This window comes from Dreissena polymorpha, chromosome 7, assembly GCF_020536995.1.
Source record: "Dreissena polymorpha isolate Duluth1 chromosome 7, UMN_Dpol_1.0, whole genome shotgun sequence".
Taxonomy (NCBI): Eukaryota; Metazoa; Mollusca; class Bivalvia; order Myida; family Dreissenidae; genus Dreissena; species Dreissena polymorpha.
The window spans coordinates 7,259,836-7,282,341 of NC_068361.1; the positions used below are offsets into that span (position 1 = coordinate 7,259,836).

At 34.2% G+C, this 22,506-nt stretch overlaps 1 protein-coding gene across 8 annotated transcripts in view; it reads right to left on the minus strand.

Annotated features, from left to right (window-relative positions):
• LOC127838358 (uncharacterized) overlaps nucleotides 1–22,506 on the minus strand; it is a 372,916-nt gene that overhangs the window by 7,296 nt on the left and 343,114 nt on the right. Inside the window, exons 1-3 of one of the 8 annotated variants that reach the window (XM_052366070.1) lie at nucleotides 9,857–9,901; nucleotides 3,071–3,219; nucleotides 2,666–2,753 (exon numbers count right to left, since the gene is read on the minus strand). The exons of 1 other annotated variant lie outside the window; for it this stretch is intronic. The gene's annotated coding sequence lies outside the window, so the exon portion shown is untranslated. 6 more of the 8 variants (XM_052366069.1, XM_052366065.1, XM_052366067.1 and 3 more) reach the window with 6 other exon arrangements.

Genomic DNA, 22,506 nt, shown 5'->3' on the forward strand with positions numbered 1-22,506 from the left:
CTTCTTTAATACGTTTGTTTGTCAATTCATGTTAAATATGTTTGAATTCCTGTGTTTATAGGTTATGTTGACAATACGATTATTTCAGAATAATATTATGCATAAAACAGTGTAAGAAAATACATTACCACGTGCGAGGCCTAAAAATAAGAGCGTCCGTTTTTGGTCCAAGAATTTTTTCTCGCACATGAACTTTACTAAAATGACCGTGGCTTACATAACGTCTATTATGATTGCCTTCTTTCAGACGGCCAAATATATAGAATACTTAGACAATAACCCACTTCAGAGCTTGGCTAGTCGTCTAGACTATATCATTTTTAATACGTGCAGATTAACACTTACGATACATGTTGGCACATGTGTCAATACACCAGTAAACTTATTTATTCTAGCATGCGGTTGTGCATGATATAATAATCCAAAGAGTTACCTATGAAGTTTCATGATCCTAGGCGTATGCATTCTTGAGTTATCATCTGGAAACCATTTTACTATTTCGGGTCACCGTGACCTTGACCTTTGACCTAAAAATCAATAGGGGTCATCTGCGAGTCATGATCAATGTACCTATGAAGTTTCATGATCCTAGGCTCAAGCGTTCTTGAGTTATCATCCGGAAACCACCTGGTGGACGGACCGAAAGACCGACCGACACGTGCAAAGCAATATACCCCCTCTTCTTCGAAGGGGGCATAACAATATAACTGGTAAATTTCTGACTTTAACAGTGTGCGAATTTCAGATTTTAAAGTAATAGCCCAAATTTTTATAAACATATATAACAAGAGTGCCAAACTGTCACAAGATACGCCCGTTTGAAGGTTTTGGACAACTTGATAGCTTTACCATTTGAGTGGCAAAATGATATATTTTTGAAAATTAAGCAGCACATATTTGAACTTGACCTAGATATCAATTAGACACAACTTCTGACCAAATTTGGTAAAGACAGGATGAAAACTACTTCAATTAGAGAGCGGACACCATGCTAAATGCTTGAAATGCATTAAGTGACCTAGTTTTTGACCCAGCAAGACCCATATTTGTTCTTGACCTAGATATCATTTAGACTCAACTTCTGACCAAATTCAGTGAAGATCAGATGAAAACTACTTCAAGTAGAGAGCGGACACCATGCTAAACGCTTGAAATTCATTAAGTGACCTTGTGACCTATTTTTTGACCCGCCAAGACACATATTTGTTCTTGACCTAGATATCATTTAGACACAACTTCTGACCGAATTCGGTGAATATTGAAAAAAACTTCAATTAGAGAGCGGACACCACGCTAAATCCTTGAAATGCACTAAGTGACCCAGTGACCTAGTTTTTAACCCAGCATGACCCATATTCGGACTTGACCTAGATATCAACTAGATGCAACTACTGACCAAGTTTGGTGAAGATCGGATGAATACAATTTGAATTAGAGTCCGGACAAAGTGGCGCCGTTGAAAATGCACTAATTGACCCTATGACCTAGTTTTTGACCCGGCATGACCCATATTCGAACTTGGCCTATATATCAACTAGATGCAACTGCTGACCAAGTTTGGTGAAGATCGGATGAATACAATTTGAAATAGAGTCCGGACAAAGTGGCCCCTTTGAAAATGCACTTATTGACCCTATGACCTAGTTTTTGACCCGGCATGACCCATATTCGAACTTGGCCTAGATATCAACTAGATGCAACTGCTGACCAAGTTTGGTGAAGATCGGATGAATACAATTTGAATTAGAGTCCGGACAAAGTGATGCCTTCCGCCCGCCCGCCGCCCGCCCGCCCGCCAAGGGGTTTCACATAATACGTCCCGTATTTTATACGGGCGTATAAAAAGTAAAATTTCTTACTAGCCAGACTATATAAATTTTTTAATTCCCACTTGCCCGAATGGATTTTCACTAGCCAAAACCCTTTGGGCTAGTGCGAATTTCGCACACTGCTTTAATTCAAAACATGCATAGCAACATCAAATCTAGTATATCACTTAATGGCGACATATCAGAACCATTAATATCAGAAATTGGCGTAAGACAAGGTGAAAACCTTTCCCCTCTTCTATTCTCCCTCTTCCTTAATGATCTGCAAACACATATGCACCTTCAAGGCTCAGTTGGTATTGAACTAACTAATCCTATAGACCTAACTTTGTGGCTGAAACTACTCATATTATTTTATGCTGATGACACTGTTATTCTCTCTGACTCAGAAACTGACTTCCAAAATTGTTTAAACATATTTTATTATTACTGTGAAAACTGGCATCTAAAAATAAATCTCAGCAAAACTAAAATAATAATTTTTGGTGCTAGACAACTTCAAAACTTTCTCTTTACACTTGGCAACTAGCCTGTAAAAATAACTGACCGCTATCACTATTTAGGCATAACACTCTCCAGCAATGGCTCTTTCCTTAATGCAAGAAAACACCTAGCTGAACAAGCAACAAAAGCAATGCACCTACATGTATTATATACCAGAGCAAACAATACTCCAACTTCCTATTGATTTAATTTTTAAACTCTTCGATCACACTGTGCTACCAATTTCAACATATGGTTCAGAAATATTTGGTTTTGAAAATATTGATATCTATGAGAGAGTCCACAACTGTGAACAACTTCCTCAGGAAAATAACTAAAGACCGAAAATCTACCCCTATAGCTTTTTTGTATGGTGAACTTGGCAGGCACCCTATTGCAATTAATATCCAAAGCCGTATGATTTTCTTCTGGTGTAGAACCCTATAAGGCAAAGAACAAAAACAATCATATCAGATTTATAAGTATATGATGAACCTTCCAAATCCAACCTTTGAATGGTCAAACAAATTAAAAGATATACTCACATCAGTTAACTTAAGTAATCTATGGGATAACCAGTTTAAATAAACCAAAATAATATTCACCGCTTACTTAAATCAAAGTTACTTCTTCAGTTCCAAACCCAATGGCACCATCAATTACCGCAAACGCACAAAGGACAAATATATACCAGCTTCAAACAATCACCATCTCTTGAAAACAACTTCATTTAACTTAAAAAAAATGAATACATTTACCTTTTCCAATTCAGGACTGCTAACCACTGGTTCCCAGTCGAAACAGGTCGCTATGACGGAACCCCATACCAAGATAGTATTTGTAGATTTTTGTAACTCAGGTCAAGTTGGCACGGAACACCATCTGCTTAATTGTGATTTCTTTAATACTGAAAGAGAACAATTCCTAGGTAATGACCTCCGCAATGCTACTCTAAGCTCATTCTTATCAACTGAATCCTTACCCGTTCTTAAAAGTACAAGTAAATTTATTTGCTCCATATTCGGTAAATTTAAACGCTAACAAAGATCAAATACTACAACATACTTGTTTATAAATGCAAATGCCACCAGACTTACGAAATCATACTATATTTTCTACCAGAGTGCATTAATTGATCGCAAGCGTATGTTTAGTTTTTTAACCTTATGTCTTATTATGCACTTAGAAATGAAATTCTGTTTCAAACCTGTGTACTGTAGCCACCCATTTATTATCAATAATGTCTCATTTGTGTCTAAATACACTTATACATTGTAAATTGCTTATGAAGCCCTAGAATATATCTTCTAGCCATAATTAATGTTGTTGTATTATCATTTTTACATGTAAAAACATTATACAGAAGTATATTTTACATGACGTAATTTACTTACTGTATTGTAGTGTCTTAGTATTTTATATTTTAATAAATAGTGGTGCATTTACACACTCTCTACCAGGTTAATTCCCCATAGACCATCTATAATCTTTTTCGTTTCGGTTAGGTGGTCGTTACAGAGGAACAAAAAGATCATATTGACAACCAACAAAAGTTCATTAATATTTACGCTCTTAAATGTATAAGCGCAGTTTCCCTTAAATGTTAATAAATATATAACTGCTATGTCTAAGAAATCATTTTTCTTTTCACCTTTGTAGCCTATTCCCAATGTTAACCTATATATTTCATTTTTTTGTAAAGGTGATCTGACACAACACGTGTCAAATTGGGAAAATAGTCAGATTCTATATTTGATTAAAGAGTAACGATTTATGTTCATCATTACATTGCTCTACCAACATAGATACAAATGTATAACCTTTCCTCCCTTTACTTACTTGAAAATACTTAATGTGTTTATCAGTGTGTGAAATGCAAATAAATGTGTTATAGTATTATTTTATCCGCTTACATGTACATATGATTGTACAGTACATGAATCATTAACAATTATAATGTGTAGCCCTTTTGTTAACAGTGTCTAGCAAAATATTTGCGCATTAAGACAAGGAAAATTGTTTAAGCAACACTTTCATTTAAAGGTTAAATGTCATCGATAGATTACGTCTAATTATTTGGACTAAATTATGCTATACATGTACTTATTTATTTTCTGTTTCAGGCTCCAATGCGAATGACTCGTGTTACTCGCGTTACTTTCCGAGCGTTGTACATACATTCACAATGCTTGATAAGCCGGAAATACATTACTGTTCTATTTTTAAGTATGTTATTATGACATCTTGTTATATAATATGTTGTTATTACATCATTGTCTATATATATTAAAGCAATTAAACATTGTGTTTGTTTTGCTGGAAAAAACGTCAGTATATCAACGTAGCACTTAGCGTTCGCAGTGTTCAATAAATTTGATGATGATGTATAATGTACATGTATTTCTCTGGGTTTTCACGCCCAAAACAAAAAAACCTCAACATTTGATTATTTATTGTGTACTCTTCAGCGGGTGATAGTGTTTGTTCTAGTGTCTAATTGGCACTCTTTGTACGTGTTCAAACTGTGAAAAGATGTGACAATCACAGAAACAACAGGATGGCGCTGCCAATTAAGTGCGAGAATGGATCAAAGGGCATTGACAAAAATAACAGTTTGCAAATATTTTTCAGCGTTTACTCAGATGGTCTCTCACAACAACAAAACTTAAAAAGTTAAGGTATTATGTTTTACTTCTATCAGTAACGATACGGATACGGCGTGCTTGATTTGAAATGACTTAAAAAGAAATATCAAATTGTTGGGGATTTAATTGTTTTAAAAATACCAAAGAAACATTTAACCGAAATCAACAGAATTCAATGCTTTGCGCTAAACAGTTTGTATAAAAAATCAATACTTGCACGCTTGTATACCTTGACATTGTACATTGCCGCATAATTCTCGCGCTCTTTTGTCGGGAAATATACATGATGACTATATTGGAAGCATGTGTAAACGTCGTGTTAACATTCAAACATCGGAAGTGTGTTTCTGATTATAAATTATTATTCTCCTTTGGGAATTTAACGGAACATTTATACTTATGGTATATTTGTTTTGAATTGATTATTAATTTGTTACAACGCTTTACGTGTCGAAAAAATGTTTTGATAATATTATGCATTAATAGCACAATTTCCAGGAGGAAAACATTTTTTTACATGAAGGCATATGACGCAATAAAACGTTTTTGGTAAGATCGTATTGCATTCAATCTGAATTTAAATAAGCTCGTCCCACATTATGCACTGTACTCTTTACACTTCTGAAAACTGGTGTAGTCATATGGTTTTATTAATGAAATTCTCTAACATATTTACCGACATAAATGTTTAAGATTATTTTTTCGTAAGTGATGTTGTAATTATGTTGGATTATTTGATAATTGTGAACATTAGAAAAGCGTTATGTATACAGTTATCAGTGATTTCGCCCAAAATTACCGCCGATATTCGGCTGCTCCCAATTGCAAAAAATGATGTTTTTTCCAAAAAATCTGACCAAAATTTCCAAAAAAAATGACCAAATTTTCCCAATTAGAACGAGTGACGATCGAGCTTGTCGAGTCTTCGCCGAATGACAACTGACTTACGAATGTTCGCGAATGTAGCCGAATACGATTTTACGTTGCTATCCACACATCTTTCTCTATATTGCGGAGGAAACCGACGATAGTCGATGTATCCCGATTGTTAACGCCTGTTTTTACACACATCCAAGATAGCGTCAAGTAGACGAAAAGTTTGCGATGAGCAGCGAAAATGATAAATAACACTAAAATAAACAGCGTTTATCACCTGGTTATTAGGAAATAATTTAATGTGTGTGTCAATTAACGCAAAATACTATGTTTGAGATGAACAACAACAAATATTTATTATAAATGTTCACAGTGAATGTGCGTCATGGAAATCTGTGTTGGGAAATTGGAGTTCACAAAGTTAAAGCATTTAAGACGAGAACCGTTCGAAAATGGAAAGAGACACAAGGCTCGAATTAAACTTATCTTTTTACTAGCAAAACATTGCGAGCAGCTAAAATACCAGCTCGCAAAAAACATCAAAAAACATTCTCGCAAATTTTGCTGGAAACATAAATAAAAGCAAGTTGGGACATTAGTTTAGTACTATTAAAACTAAATAAAATATGACATCAACAGAGCTCCAGATAAGGGCAGTACAGCCGTAAAAACATCTTTCTCGTGAAGATTTATGCATTTATTTCTATAAACTGGACGTACAATTACGACTTTAATATCCATTTTACGCATTTACGAAAAAAATCTGGCCGTACCGATACGCCTGCGTCAGCGCGGAATGATTTGTTGGTCTCTAACCTAACGGCGCTTTTCGTTAATTTAAATTACTGAAAAGTTGTAGACTGGGTTCATATATTATTGTCTATTCTGTCGCATGATTTTCTGTAACTTGTAAATCCGTCAAAAACAATATGTCTGCGCGCAATGGAATGCCGGCTTAACCGAAAGCGGTTCAAAACAACTATTTGTTGTCACATAATGACTACATACGGTGTCATCTAACCATCCTGACATTAAATCTGTAAACCCAGAAAAAAACATTGTCGCCCTGATATTAAACGAGTTGATTGCATCGGTGGCTTAAAACTAGGGCTGCAACAATATACCGGTATATCGGTATATATCGCAATACGCAATCCGCATATTGTATTGCGATATGATTTTCATCATACCGGTACGAAAATTTTACAAAAATTCATTCACATTTCGTCCAGAAAAGCCATCCGAAATAATGATAAAAAGGTAAACAAAACAAAGAAGTGTAAATTATTTTTTACGTAAAAATAGCATTCTAAAAAGTGTATTATACGGAGTAGCGTTGTTACATGGGAGCATTCATTCGATGCTTTTGAACATATTATCGTTGAATTAATTGCGCACAGCTGTAAATGTTTTGTTCGATTCTGATTTGAGCATTATTTGTAATCCGAATTTCAGAAACACGCTTCCAAATTTGAATGCTAAGGCTACAATTAAAAATTATAGGGTCAAATAAAAAGTGCTTTATCCTTTGTCTCAATAAAAAGCGCGCGAAAATTATACAGACATGTAGAACGTCGCATGGAAAGTATGGGTGTATTTGGTGTTGTATAAAAACGGGAACATCACGTCAGCTGAATTACGCGTGTTCAGTGGGAAAAACGCCCTGGTTGGACGTTATTTCATCACATCTTTAAATAGTAACAATTGCAAAAATGTATTTGATACTTTAGAAAATTTGCGAATGTTTGTGTTTCTTATTATTCTTGAGCACATTTATAGTAAATTTTTACCAGAATTTGCTTTAAAATTAGAATTTATGGGATTACCGGGTAATTGGCAAGTTATAATTTTGGTACAAGTTAGCAATTTATTGCGATATATTGCAATACGGGTTTTTGAACTGACAATATATTGCAATACGGTTTTTGGCGTATTGTTGCAGCACTACTTAAAACGTTAGAAAACACGATGGGAAACGGATGAGACAGTGAAATAAGTGTTCATTTACTTAGCTTACTAGTTGGCTTGTGTTTTCTTGTCAAGAAAAATGAAGAAATAGTATTATTCATGAGTTTTAATTTGTATTTGCATCATTATTCAGAATGGAAAACCTAATACAGTAACTGTTTAAGAAGCTACTTATATTTATTATAATTGCTGCAAATGTTTCTGTCAAGTCAGTTATACACCCTTCAATATCCAAGAACACGGGTAGTACAGTACTACCTGTATTTTTGGATATGGTAGTACAGGTACTAATTGATTTTAAGCGTTACTCATTTTCTTTCTGTCAGTGGCAGTACCGTTACTAATTTCACAAATCCTTATCTGGAGCTCTGCATCAACCACAAGTTTTGGTGTTATATATGAAGTTCTTTTCCCCACTTTTTCACTGTTTTCCTGGAAGAATTTAATTTCTGTTTTTTTTTCTCTCAACTCAACGGTTAACTTTGCTTTATATTTCGTTTTGTTATTTCAATCTGTGGGCAAAAAGAAACTAGTTATTTTTCGCTTCGACGACAGGACTGTTCAGGTTTTTTGTCTTTTTATATAGTGAACATGTGTGGATAATCGACTGTTTCATTATCTTTGTACCAATACCATCCGCATATATGTACTATAAGTATACCAGTCTACATACAAGGTGCGAGCTTCCGCATATGGGTATTCGGACGTTCTATTAATTGACCTGCGGTTTAGCATTGAGCGCATTTAGCAATATAACTCTTTTTTTTCACTATTTCTTCACTCGCAAAAAAATTATAGTGGCTTCAAACTTAACTCGCAATCTGTATTTTTCACTCCCATTTTGCAAGTGTGTGAGTGTTAATTTCGAGCCCTGAGACAAACATGATTTGATTTATATGTTAGTGGATCTGTGTATATTCAGATTCATATGCATATTCTGCTTTATTATGTTTGCCACGCAGTATAGTTTGGTGAAATAGCATTGAACTGAGGATGTCAATTGTGCAAGATATTAAAAGGTAAACAAATGAAATGTATTATTTTAGCTCCATTTAATACAACATTAACACAGCAAGAACACAAAAGCGTGTTTGTTAATATTTGTTAATGTTTTCACCATATCATATTTTACTTAAAAAAAACATTCTGAATTAAATTCATATTCTTAAAGAGATTATGATTAAATCATAATGGTGCGATTATGATTAAATCATAATGGTGCAAGTTTAATATGCATGTGGAAGGCTATTAACTAAACGTTGTAAGAAGACATGAAAGCAACACTTTATAATATAAAAATGCTGTCAAACATGAACTTAGCAATTTTTATTTTGTTCTTATAATCATATTTATGATGTTTCCCAATTTAATGGTTTATCGCGCTATTTTTCCCAATTTCATGGTTTATCGCGCTAATTTTCCCAATCCATATGCCATAGGCTGTAACAAAAAAACAAACTCACTGGTTATCGATAAGATTTGGTTTGAATTAGGCAACAATCAAGGGTCGAGTAGTGTATTGATTTTGTACTGTTTTTGCTTATATTGTTTTTCTTATATTGTATTATGTATTAATCATGACTGTACCCCTATATTTTCCTATGCGTTTTACAAAAGCATATTTTTATTTTTTTTTTCTACACGAGTATTTGAAAAAAAAGCCTGCATCTTTTTAATACGTTACAAATCTGTACATAAATTTGTTTGCTATTTAATTTATTTAATTTTAAAGCCCTGGCTTCTTGTATCACTACTTTTGCGGATCTTTATAAACCAGCTAAAAATTCATAATTTAACTAGCTGTCTAATGTTACCATTACTTAATTTATTATTAAGTGGTTAAGTCACTTCTTAATAACCCCTAGCCTAGGCCAGGGCCTAGGCTAAGCTCATTCTTCCAACATGTTGTACACACAATGAATGCATCAATTTGCTAAACCACGTCAAAATGACTTAAACCATTCGAACAATAGAAACTAAATCTATCAACAGCAAGTAGCAATATTGCTTCAGTCTCGCTAATTTAACTTGCACCTTTAAAATAAGAAATTTTACTTCTTGCAAATGGATCCCGAATCAGCGCGTGCTAAAGAAAACCACGAAAAGAAAACGACACCGTACAACTAAGGTTAAAGATCACTAACAATACTAGAATCATCGATATACCGGTGTGGCGTCTTAAATGTATCATTTTTCTTGCATATTGTGTGTTATTATAACATATTTGTATCAATATATCAAAATTTAACACATATAAAAATCGTATAATCTCGCTATAAAACGTTGACTTGGATATTTTAAAACAAAAAAATGCATATTTGGACATGATAGTACATGGCTTCTCTTCCTGTTTTTTTTGTGAAGCGGCCTTGTCCCCCTCATTTTGTGAAAAAATGATCTGCGAACAGTTCCAAATTGTAAATAAATGAGTCGCAAACTTTCTAAAATTAGTCAGTGAGCTCTTGTCTTATGAAGGTATTTTGTATTTGGAGAAAATTCTTTAGGAGTGTGTATCCTCACAAAAAAAGCATATTTGGACAAGACAGTACACGGCTTTTCTTCCTGTTTTTTGTGAAGCGGCCTTGGCCCCCTCATTTTGTGAAAAAATGAGCTGCGAACAGTTCCAAACTGTAAATAAATGAGTCGCAAACTTTCTAAAATTAGTCAGTGAGCTCTTGTCTTATGAAGGCATTTTGTATTTAAACTTGGAGCAGATTGGAGAAAATTCTTTAGGAGTGTGTATCCTCACAAAAGTGTGACGGAAGGACAGACACTGAGATCTTTATGCTGCCTTTTTGATACAGCACAACCAACTTTGTGTTTGTGATCAGAATGTATATAATGTAAAATAACATGTTGAAAATAAATGAATTAAACACTTCATGTAACGTTTAATTGTACCTGCCCAGGATAACATTCAAAATTAATGTACATGTGTGATGCCTTTATGCTATAAATTACTGGTAATTAATAACTAACTACCACTTGAAGTAATACCATGACAACTGCTAGACCTTTAACTACCCACACTTGCATTTAAACAACTTTTTTATTGGAAAATCCTTTCAATGTTAGTTAGGAATTCAGCGTACATATAGTTATTTCTTATTAAGTGCCAAAGTTTATAATAAAAATGGTGCAGTGTATCCCTAAGATTAATAATAGCACATATAAATTATTACAAGGTACACATTTCTGCAAATTATTCTACTTGTACCAAAAATCACCTGTCTAGGGGCATCATAAATTCTTATCTGTTGTAATCAACACCCCTAGTGGTATATGGTTTCTAAACCCCATTCTGATCAGCCATAAAGCACAGTCAAGAGTGAGAAAATGTTGTTATCAGATACGATTCTTATCAGACACTGGTCATTAATGGGTTAACTTAAACATCATATTCACCAAAAAATACTTTATTGAACATTCACCAATTACAAAAATCTATACTTTCAATCTTATTTTTTCCAACAGGTTTTAATGTTATAATGCAATCTGAGATGAACAAAAGGGTCATAAGCCACATATATAAATTATATAATTTATGTAAATTTAAAGTATGACTTTAGTTGTTTGTAATTCTTAGTTTGAAAAACAATAATGCAAATTAAAAAAAAAAATGACAGTTGCAAAAAGAAAAAAGACACATTTCCAGTATGTACATGTATACACAATAAATGTATGAATAAATTGCACTAACAGGTGAAAAAGGCATAGAAACACATTTTAATTTAAGTAACGGTACAGTACTCTATTAATGGTATTTTGTAACAAGTTGAAAAGAATAGAAATATTAGAGATGAAAAAGATACATATTCAATTCGTATAAAGTAATCTATACAATACAACTCAATGGCATTGTAACAACAATCATCAAATTTATACATTAAGTTGCGAGACAACAGTACAGAACAATTTCCATTTGCTGGGATGAATTCTTAGTTGTGTTTTTATTAGCTCATCTATTTTTTGAAAAAAAAAGAGCTATTGCCATCACCTTGGCGTCGGCGTTGGCGTCCGGTTAAGTTTTGCGTTTAGGTCCACTTTTCTCAGAAAGTATCAATGCTATTGCATTCAAACTTGGTAAACTTACTTACTATCATGAGGGGACTGGGCAGGCAAAGTGAGATAACTCTGGCGTGCATTTTGACAGAATTATGTGCCCTTTTTATACTTAGAAAATTGAAAATTTTGGTTAAGTTTTGTGTTTAGGTCCATTTTATTCCTTAAGCATCAAAGCTATTGCTTTCATACTTGCAACACTTACTAACTATCATAAGGGGACTGTGCAGGCAAAGTAATGTAACTCTGACTGGCTTTTTACCAGAATTATGTGCCCTTTTAATACTTAGAAAATTGAAAATTTGGTTAAGTTTTGTGTTTAGATCCACTTTATTCCTACAGTATCAAAGCTATTGCTTTCATACATTCAACACTTATTAACTATCATAAGGGGACTGTGCAGGCAAAGTTATGTAACTCTGACTGGCATTTGGACAGAATTATGGGCCCTTTATACTTAGAAAATTGAAAATTTGGTTAAGTTTTGTGTTTTGGTCCACTTTACCCCAAAAGTATCATAGATATTGCTTTCATAGTTGGAACACTCGAAAACTATCATAAGGGTACAGTAAAAGGACAAGTTACATAACTCTGGTTGTCATTTTTACGGAATTATGGCCCTTTTTTAACTTAGTAACTTTGAATATATGGTTAAATTTTGTGTTTCGATCCACTTTACTTCTAAAGTATCAAGGCTATTGCTTTCAAACTTCAAATACTTTCATGCTATCATGAGGTTACTGTACCTGACAAGTTGAATTTTACCTTGACCTTTGAATGACCTTGACTCTCAAGGTCAAATTATTCAATTTTGCTAAAATTGCCATAACTTCTTTATTTATGATTAGATTTGATTGATACTTTGACAAAACTACTCTTACCTGACATACCACAATAGACTCCACCCAAACCATCCCACGTGCCCTCCCCCCTCCCCCCTGAATCCCCCCCCCTATTTTTTTTTAAGATCATCTCACAAATGACCACCACACCCTCACACTATAACCCCCCCACCCACCCCACCCCCGATTTTTTTTTATTTGAAACGGTTAAAAACACAAATATTTATATTTATTATTTTATTTTTGAAATACCGTCCAACCATCGCACCCAAGAATCCCCCCCGATTTTTTTTTATGTCCCCCACTATAGTATTGGGGGACATATTGTTTTTGCCCTGTCTGTTGATTGGTCTGTTGGTCTGTTGGTTGGTTGGTTGGTTTGCGCCACTTTAACATTTTGCAATAACTTTTGCTATATTGAAGATAGCAACTCCATATTTGGCATGCATTTGTATCTCATGAAGTTGCACATTTTGAGTGGTGAAAGGTTAAGGTCAAGGTCATCCTTCAAGGTCAGAGGTCAAATATATGTGGCCAAAATCGCTCATTTTATGAATACTTTTGCAATATTGAAGATAGCAACTTGATATTTGGCATGCATGTGTATCTCATGGAGCTGCACCTTTTGAGTGGTGAAAGGTCAAGGTCATCCTTCAAGGTCAGAGGTCAAATATAGGTGGCCCAAATCGCTTATTTTATGAAAACTTTTGCAATATTGAAGATAGCTACTTGATATTTGGCATGCATGTGTATCTCATGGAGCTGCACAATTTGAGTGGTGAAAGGTCAAGGTCAAGGTCATCCTTCAAGGTCAGAGGTCAAATATATGTGGCCCAAATCGCTTATTTTATGGAAACTTTCGCAATATTGAAGATAGCAACTTGATATTTGGCATGCATGTGTATCTCATGGAGCTGCACATTTTGAGTGGTGAAAGGGAATATTGAAGCTAGCAATTTTATATTTGAAATGCGTGTGTATCTCAAGGAACAAATCTTTTTTTTTTGCATTTTTTGCCGCATTTTTGGAAGATAATGTAATAAATGTCCACACCCCCACACTATACACCCCTCTTCACTCCACCCCTCCCTCCTTTGTGATAGAAAATGAGAGTCCCTTCACCTTTAAAAAGAAAATAGATGAGCGGTCTGATACCGCAAGGCAGCGCTCTTGTTAATTTATATTTTTACTTTAGTTACCATATATATATACTTAATGTATTTCTTGTCTCCTGTTATGCTTGGAATGCATTTATTGATTGTACACTTGTAGAAGTTTAGCTTTATAAACAAAATAACATTATTATGATGCCAGCATTTTTGTGAATTTTTCTACAAAAAGTGATAGGCAAAGAAATCCTTCATGCCTATTTGTGTATGTGTGTGTATTCAACAGTGAAAAGTCTTGGCTGTTATATTGTCAACTGTATGCTAATATTTCTTTAAATTTCATAACTGGGAACAGACTTCACAAGGTCCAAGAAGACTACCATACATGCCAACAGCAAATCAATTCCGTTAATGTAAACTGATCCGCATGGACATGTATGCACCACCAAATCAGTGGCAATAAAATGAGCGAAGTATTGTAATTATAATGCAAATGCATTTGGTGTTGTATTTACGTAATTTCGTTAAAACGTGCGAATTTTTATGCATCCGCTCCTTACCTCACTATGTAATATCGGTAAAAATGTTTAATTATAACTAAAATTATAAGAATATATTCGTCGGGATATAGCATTATTAAATTATTGACTATCTGATGCGATTTAAAAATATATATGTTTAATTGGCTGCATACCTCTTTAATACGTGTGTTTGTCAATTCATGTTTAAGATGTTTGAATTCATGTGTTTATAGGTTATGTTGACATATACGATTATTTCAGAATAATATTATGCATAATACAGTGTACGAAAATACATTACCGCGTGCGATGCCTAAAAATAAGAGCGTCCGTTTTTGGTCCAAGAATTTTTTCTCGCACGTGAACTGTACTAAAATCACCGTGGCTTACATAGCGGCAGTTATAATTGCCTTCTTTCAGACGGCCAAGTATATAAGATACTTAGACAATAACCCACTTCAGAGCTTGGCCGTCGTCTAGACTATATCATTTTTATTACGTGCAGATTAACACTTAAGATACATATTGGCACATGTGTCAATGCACCAGTAAACTGATTTATTTTAGCATGCGGTTGTATATGATATTATAATCCAAAGAGTTTTCCAAACAGTTTTATTTTATGAAGAGAAGACTATTATATCCAGTATTCAACACTTAATACAACTCATTTGGTGGTTGTTTGCTCCGGAACTGCTTAAAAGTTCACCGGATACTCTGTAAGTATACACAAAGTACCCGTGGTATGAAACATATACTAAAAAGTAGCCCGGAGTATGGTTGATGCCTTTTAGCGTATATCCATACCCGGGGTACATTGTAGCATATACAAGAGTACCCGGGGTACTTTTAGGTAGTACCTGAGTCGACAACGAAAATTGAGCCTTAACAAATAAGGCCGGTGAAAATTGAAGCAGATAATCTTGCAGTTATGTAGATGTACATGTAGTTTGAATGTCCGTGAAGCTATATTAATTATGCATTCTTACTTTTCGTATTCGGCGCTTGATAATAACGACCAAAATCTGGTCGCTACTCAAAAGACACAGGAAGATTTATTTCAAACATTGTTTGTTTTATTCGACTGGTTTGCCCCATGAATATATCATCTCTTAATAATTGTTAAGTGGTTAAATAGACAATCCCATATTCTATAGATTGACCGCCATATTGGCTATCACGTGAACCGTCGCCTTTACGGTACTGAAGAAATTGGCAGATTACAACTTTATCATACTGTACTCCCGCTTCTTACCAATAAACAGTATTTAAGGAATTATCACACTAAGACTGAATACAAGTGAAACATGAAACAAAGTTTCGATATGAATCACATCGTAAATCACTAAGTTAATTAACAAACACGATATATTAATAAAATATATGTCACTGCAATATTATTTAGTGACACCACGTACTGTATACTGCTGAGTTACCTTTTTAAGCATATATTTCAGCAATGCCTTTGCCTACATTGTGTTCTTTATGCAATGTAATTGTTCAATGATAATTATACAGGTTATATCAATGTCTAAAGTCTGAAGCCAACGTTTAGCTTTATGCATAAATAGTGCCGGAGATATTAATTTCGAATCTTTAAAAATTTAAGGCCGCGGTAGAAAATTTAATTGAAAAGTAGATATATGCCTTTTTTAAACCTGTATTATTTCTTTATAAATACCGTACTTATATAGTTCCGAAAATACTCAGTATGAAATATTGTAAGATTCAAGATTTTTTCTTTGAATGGTACATATCTTTGTTTGTCTGAACAAGAGGTCGCACGGGTTTGATGGCAACCGTGGGAACGTTCTTAAGATATCCCCCATAGACACCAAGTACTGAATCTAGTCACAGGACTCGAGGTCGTTTCAAATAAGCCTAAGTCTTTTTAGGCAATCGAGCTAAAATAAATAGGTTTAAAAACGGATGTTTTTTATTTCGTTTTTAATATTTTCGTTTTTAAGTGTAATTTTAAATATTATATACAAATCTACTAACGAAATGAAATTTTCGATTTTAACTAAAACTGGTCCGGAAATATTTATTTTCGAAACTTTTATCAATATTATGTATTTAGTAATGTCTTTAACTAATTTAAAAATTATAGTTATAGGCAATAGCTGATATACACTTTTCAATAAAAAAAACGTCTGCTATCTTACACTATTTTATTAATTAATAGCCCGGTACTTGTTCATTTAAAATCACACAATTTATTTCCGGCTAGAGATTTGTGTATTAGCTTGAGAGCAATCAAGACATGGTATTAAATAAAAACGCAAATTTTTTTTCTCTACAAAACAAACAACAAAACAAACTGTCAGTTGTTTTCGATTTTCAAAAAGTGTACCTGAGTGAACCATCTTCGCTGTTATAATCATGTGTAGTCTATCAACCATTCTTCTTAAACATAATCACAAGTCAATGGGCACAGGAACACATTACATTTGGCATCGTATGTAACTGCGGACTTGATACTCGTTTAAAGCGAAAAATCGTAAGAAAAAACGCAAGCAAAAAACTGCGAAATCACGATTTTCGTTAAACATTTACACAACACGTAAACATCCTTCTACGAAAACGGCCGCTATATTTAACGACAGTTAACACGTGTTGCATCGAGTCAAATTAAAACAATTACATCTTAGCTAAATACGGAACCTATCCCCGTTTTAAATCTACAACTACAATACATATTTTCACGATAACCTTATAAAAATCGAATCAATATTTAAGTCACCCTACTTCTTTTTTATCAGTTGCAAAGTAACATTACCGAAACGACTTATTGCCCTATAAAACAATGAAACCAACTGAACAATAAATAAGCGAATTATTTTGCGGACAGCTCCGCATTTTAACACTCAAAAGGTTTGTGCCCTTTATGTCTGTCCAGTTTTGATATATATATTTTCAAATAAATCGAGCAAAAACGGTAGTGTATAGATATATTCAATAAAAAACGTTAAGTGGTAATTGTGAAATTTCCATCAAAGAATGAAAGTTTACTGAAAAAAGCTCCGTCAAAACAAGGGTAGATGGTTGTACATTTTAAGGTAAATGCATATGTTAAAACAAGTTTTAATGGACTTCAGTGTGTTCTTTTATGCCGAGCCATTAGAGCCTCCTTAAACTGGTCGTGAAACTTTCCGTAGAAAAAAAGACTTATCATATATATTGGCGGTTTTGCTGCTCTATTGTGTCTTTGAAAATAAGAAAATGGTCGTTTATTCTTGACATTGAAACAAAATAAATCAAAACTAATGATTCACTTTTAAAATGGCTTCACAATATCATCTGTCTTTATTTTTTATTTAATACCTTTACGATAGGTATAGATTTGGTATATTCCAAATGTATGAACATGCTGGAATTTTCATTTTTCTGCGATCTTTAATTAGATATTGTGATTTATGTTATCGTTGAAGACAATACATACATTCTGTTTCATCAACGAACTCATAAATATTACAATCTCAAAATGTTAGAATGAATGATGAAGACGCATCAATGCATACCACTGTTGACAGATCGCGTTAACATTAATTAAAGTTGTTTTATTTTCTCTCCTGGGAAATGTTTGTAGGCCTTTAAAATCTTGCCTCTCCCGAGATGTCTCGTTTTCTTCACTGCTGAAGAGTCTCATGTTTAAAATGCGAGTAAACAGTTTTCCAAACGTACTCAATAATGTTATACCTCTATAGTTATTTTCGTCATTTATGCTACCCTTCTTGTGCAGAGGAACAACAAAACCCTCAGACCAGGTAGTTGGAAAATAACCACTATCAACTATTTTGTTAAACATTGTATGTAGATATGGCAAAAGAGTGTCTCTACCATGAACAAAAAACTCATTTATATGCATATCAGGTCCTCCACTGTTATTACATTTCAATTCCTAAATAGCTTTATTAATTAGTTCTATTGAAATGGGCTTATTTAATTCATCAAACATTACACTAAATTCGTTTCTCTCATACCGTTCTAAGAAATAGATAACATCATCATCAGGTGAAAAAGCACACTGTTTGGCTTATTAACGCTTTTGAAATATTGTTCAAATGTACTCAGGGAAATATTGGAGTTTTGAATTCCTGCAGATTGTTTGAGAATACTCCAGTACATTTTAGCATTTTTGAATCTTGATTGTTCCAGTTTTCGGGTTTGTGCCCTATCGTAATGTAATTTTTGTTTTCGTATACATAGCTTATAATCTGACCTAGTTTTATTAAGTACCATTCTGTTTTCATCTGTTTTATTATTTCTAAATTTATTCAGATGTCTGTAAAAAAGATCCCTTTTTTCAGCACATTTGGGAGAAAACCAAGGTTTTTCATGTTCATTTTGCTGTGAACTAACATTACTTACCGTATTTCTAATTTTACGCTTAAAAAAGGGGAGGCAACTCCATCTAATATTTCATTTAGTTTTACAATACAACAGTCTATGTTATGCGATGACGCGCTGTGGCTTACAGCATTTGTCCATGTTTTTAAATTATCAATAACGTCACTTGAGTGTAAAGCTTCCTGAAATAATTGCCTATGGTCATTGTCCCAAACATATTTATAATTTACAACCCCTGCAGTACCGTTTCGGCAATACAGTTCTTGATTGACGGCTTACTATCTTAAAACACAAAAGAGCAATCAATTAAGCAATGGTCCGATATAATATTTGGATCCTCAACTCGGAAAGAGTGAATACAGTTATAAAAAAACTTGCGTTGCTATTACATAATCGACTACACTAGAACCTGTTCTGCCAATGAAAGTGTACTTTCCATCCTGATCCCTATCACACCTTCCATTTAAAATGCGCATTCCGTTTGTTTACACAAATCTAGTAATACTAGTTCGCTATAATTCATACGACCTTTGTCCTGAGAACACCGCGCTGTGCACGTATCTATGGCAAGCGGTTCGACGCATAATCCCAAGAAACTAGGTTTCTCATGAGAACCTAGGTTCTCACAATGAGAACCTAGGTTCTCACAATGAGAACCTAGGTTCTCAGAATGAGAACCTAGGTTCTCATGAGAACCTAGGTTTTCAAATGAGAACCTTGGTTCTCATGAGAACCTAGGTTTTCAAATGAGAACCTAGGTTCTTGTGAAAACCTAGGATACCAAACGAGAACTTAAGTTCTCAGAATGAGAACCTAGGTTCTCATGAGAACCTAGGTTCTCATGAGAACCTAAGTTCTATGTGTCTATGAGAACCTAGATTCTCATGAAAAACCTAGTTTCTCATGAGAACCTAGGTTCTCAAGCGTAAACCAAGGTTTTCAAATGAGAACCTAGGTTCTCATGAGAAACCTGGTTTCTTGGGATTTCATAAACCTTGGTTCTCATGAGAACCTAGGTTCTCATGAGAACCTAGGTTCTCGTGAGAAACCTGGTTTCTTGGGATTTCATAAACCTAGGTTCTCATGAGAACCTAGGTTCTCATGAGAAACCTAGTTTCTTGGGATTATGCGTCGAACCGCTTGTAATAATTAACCTCCAGTTGTCTCCCATTGCTTGGTACACGCTGGCGGCATATGTGTAAAATGAATAGAAATAGGCGTGAAACCGTGAATGTTTCTCCCCAAGAGCATTTTCTGAACAATGTTCAGACAATGCTCAGTAATATTCTACGAAACTTATCTGTTGAATATTTGTGACAACAGGCATTAGCCGTCGGTGACCGCTTCTTGTTCATGTTTCCGTGCATGGGTGTTCTTGAGGAATGAAATTAGTAAAGTAATCGGTCGACATTGGTCTGAACACGTTAATAAAAAATTGAACTGTTTATGAAATACATCTTTAATTGTAAATATTATTTTGAGACTCACAATTCAGATCAATCGTTACATAATACATTGTTACAGCATTGAATGAGTTTCAAATATTCAGTTCCCTTGTTCGGGCCTCAAACGACTGTACGGTACAGTTTTCTATTTTAAGTATGTCTGTGACCTACATGTAGGAAGCAATCATTATGGTATAAAGTTTTATCTCTATTGATTATGTGTAATAATGTATTACTCAATCGTAAGATATCGGCAAAATTGCAAGAAAAACTTATGCTCTAAAGACTTTGCAAACATATTTCAATAACTTGAGATATCTGCAAAAATAAAGTTCTTAACGGCGTGTTTTCATTCTGTCCAGCCCGTGTGTAATCATATGTGAACCCCATTGATCCTGCGCCCTGAATAATGTGTCCCGTATTCCAAACGAGCAAGTTTACGCCGTCCGACGCGTAATTCTGAAAACCTAGAGATCTGAAAACCTAGGTTCTCAGAGAACCTAGGTTCTCATGGAACCTAGGTTCTCTGAAAACCTAGGTTTTCAGAGAACCTAGGTTCTAACCTAGGTTTTCAGAGAACCTAGGTTCTCAGAGAACCTAGGTTTTCAAAGAACCTAGGTTCTCATGAGAACCTAGGTTCTATGAGAACCTTGGTTCTCATAATGAGAACCTAGGTTCTCAAGAGAACCTAGGTTCTCTGAAAACCTAGGTTCTCAGAGAACCTAGGTTCTCAGAGAACCTATGGTTCCCAAATGAAAACCACGGATATGGCAAGCAGTTAGACGCATAATCCCAAGAAACTAGGTTTATCATGAGAACCTAGGTTCTCATTCTGAGAACCTAGGTTCTCATGAAAACCTAGGTTTTCAAATGAGAACCTAGGTTCTCATGAGAACCTAGGTTTTCAAATAAGCACCTAGGTTCTCATGAAAACCTAGGTTCTCATTTGAAAACTTGGGTTCTTGACGTCATGTGCAATCTTCAAGCGAGAACCTAGGTTCTCATTCTGAGAACCTAGGTTCTCATTTTGAGAACCTAGGTTCTCACGAGAAACCTAGTTTCTTGGGATTATGCGTCGAACCGCTTGCCATACGTATCAGCTACATAACCATCGGGTAAAAAATCAATATGATGAATACTTTCATCTGACGCAAAATCGGGTAAATCAGATGTATGTGCATTCATATCACCACATAATATAACATTTAAATTGTAACCATGTTTAAAAGATGTACATGTAGTTTTAATGTCTGCTGATATATATATTAATTATGAATTCGTTCTGTTCGTATTCGGCGCATAATTGTTGCGACAAAACTCTGGTCGCTACACAAAAGACATAAGGCAGATTAATTCCCAACATTGTTTGTATTATTCGTCTGTTTTACCCCGTGAATATTTCCTCTCTGAACAGCATCTTAATAACTGCTAAGTGCTTTAATTGTTTTGCTCGGATGAAAGCGAAGTTATGTCAGGACGGCCTTAACCCATCACGGCGCTACAATAAAACTTTAATTCAATGTTTATGTTTATAATTAACAATACTCACATTTACAATTTGCCGCCCCGTTTATGCCCTTTCTCTGACGTGTGGAAGAGTGTCCATGAGAAAATCAAAAGTATCTGAAATACAACATTCACATTATGATGCCGTGCGTGTGTGTTTTTTTATAGTTACGATTCATATACCTTTGAATAATTAATCATATCAAAGTTTACACATTCGTCAGTATGATAAACCTTCAACGACACACAAACACTGCCACAGGACCAGTTTTGATGTACTATTATAATTGCTTTTCTGTCTTTACTACAAAATACCAACCACAAACCAAGATTAAACAATAAATATTTTCATAACCGATTACGAAAAACACTTATGCAATTCGTTGCAAACTTGTGAGTTCAAGTGACCGTTTATGAAGTTAAGTGCCGACGTACACAAGTGCTTTGTTTAGGGGGATACTATTTGAAAGTTTGACAACGTTTATAATAATTAAAAGATATTAATGTGATATATTTGAGATCTTACAATATATATTATATTCCAGTGAAATTATAGGTTAGAAACTTAATGCGCTTTTAAGGTGCGATACATAGTTAAAAGTACCCATGCCGGATTATGTATTAATAGTTTTATTTAACTCATGCGCATTAACTTTGTTTTATTTGTATGCTTATTTCACTTCAATGGCAAACAAATTCGTTGCAAACCGTTTTTCAGTTACATCATTAATTTCAAGTCATTGTATTTAAGACAGAGAAATTAACAAGATTTTGTAATTAAAGTTAGAATGTCTAAATATGCTATCAAGCCGTCAAGACAGGACACAAGATAATGAGCGAATGCCAAATATAAATCAATCGGCAATATGT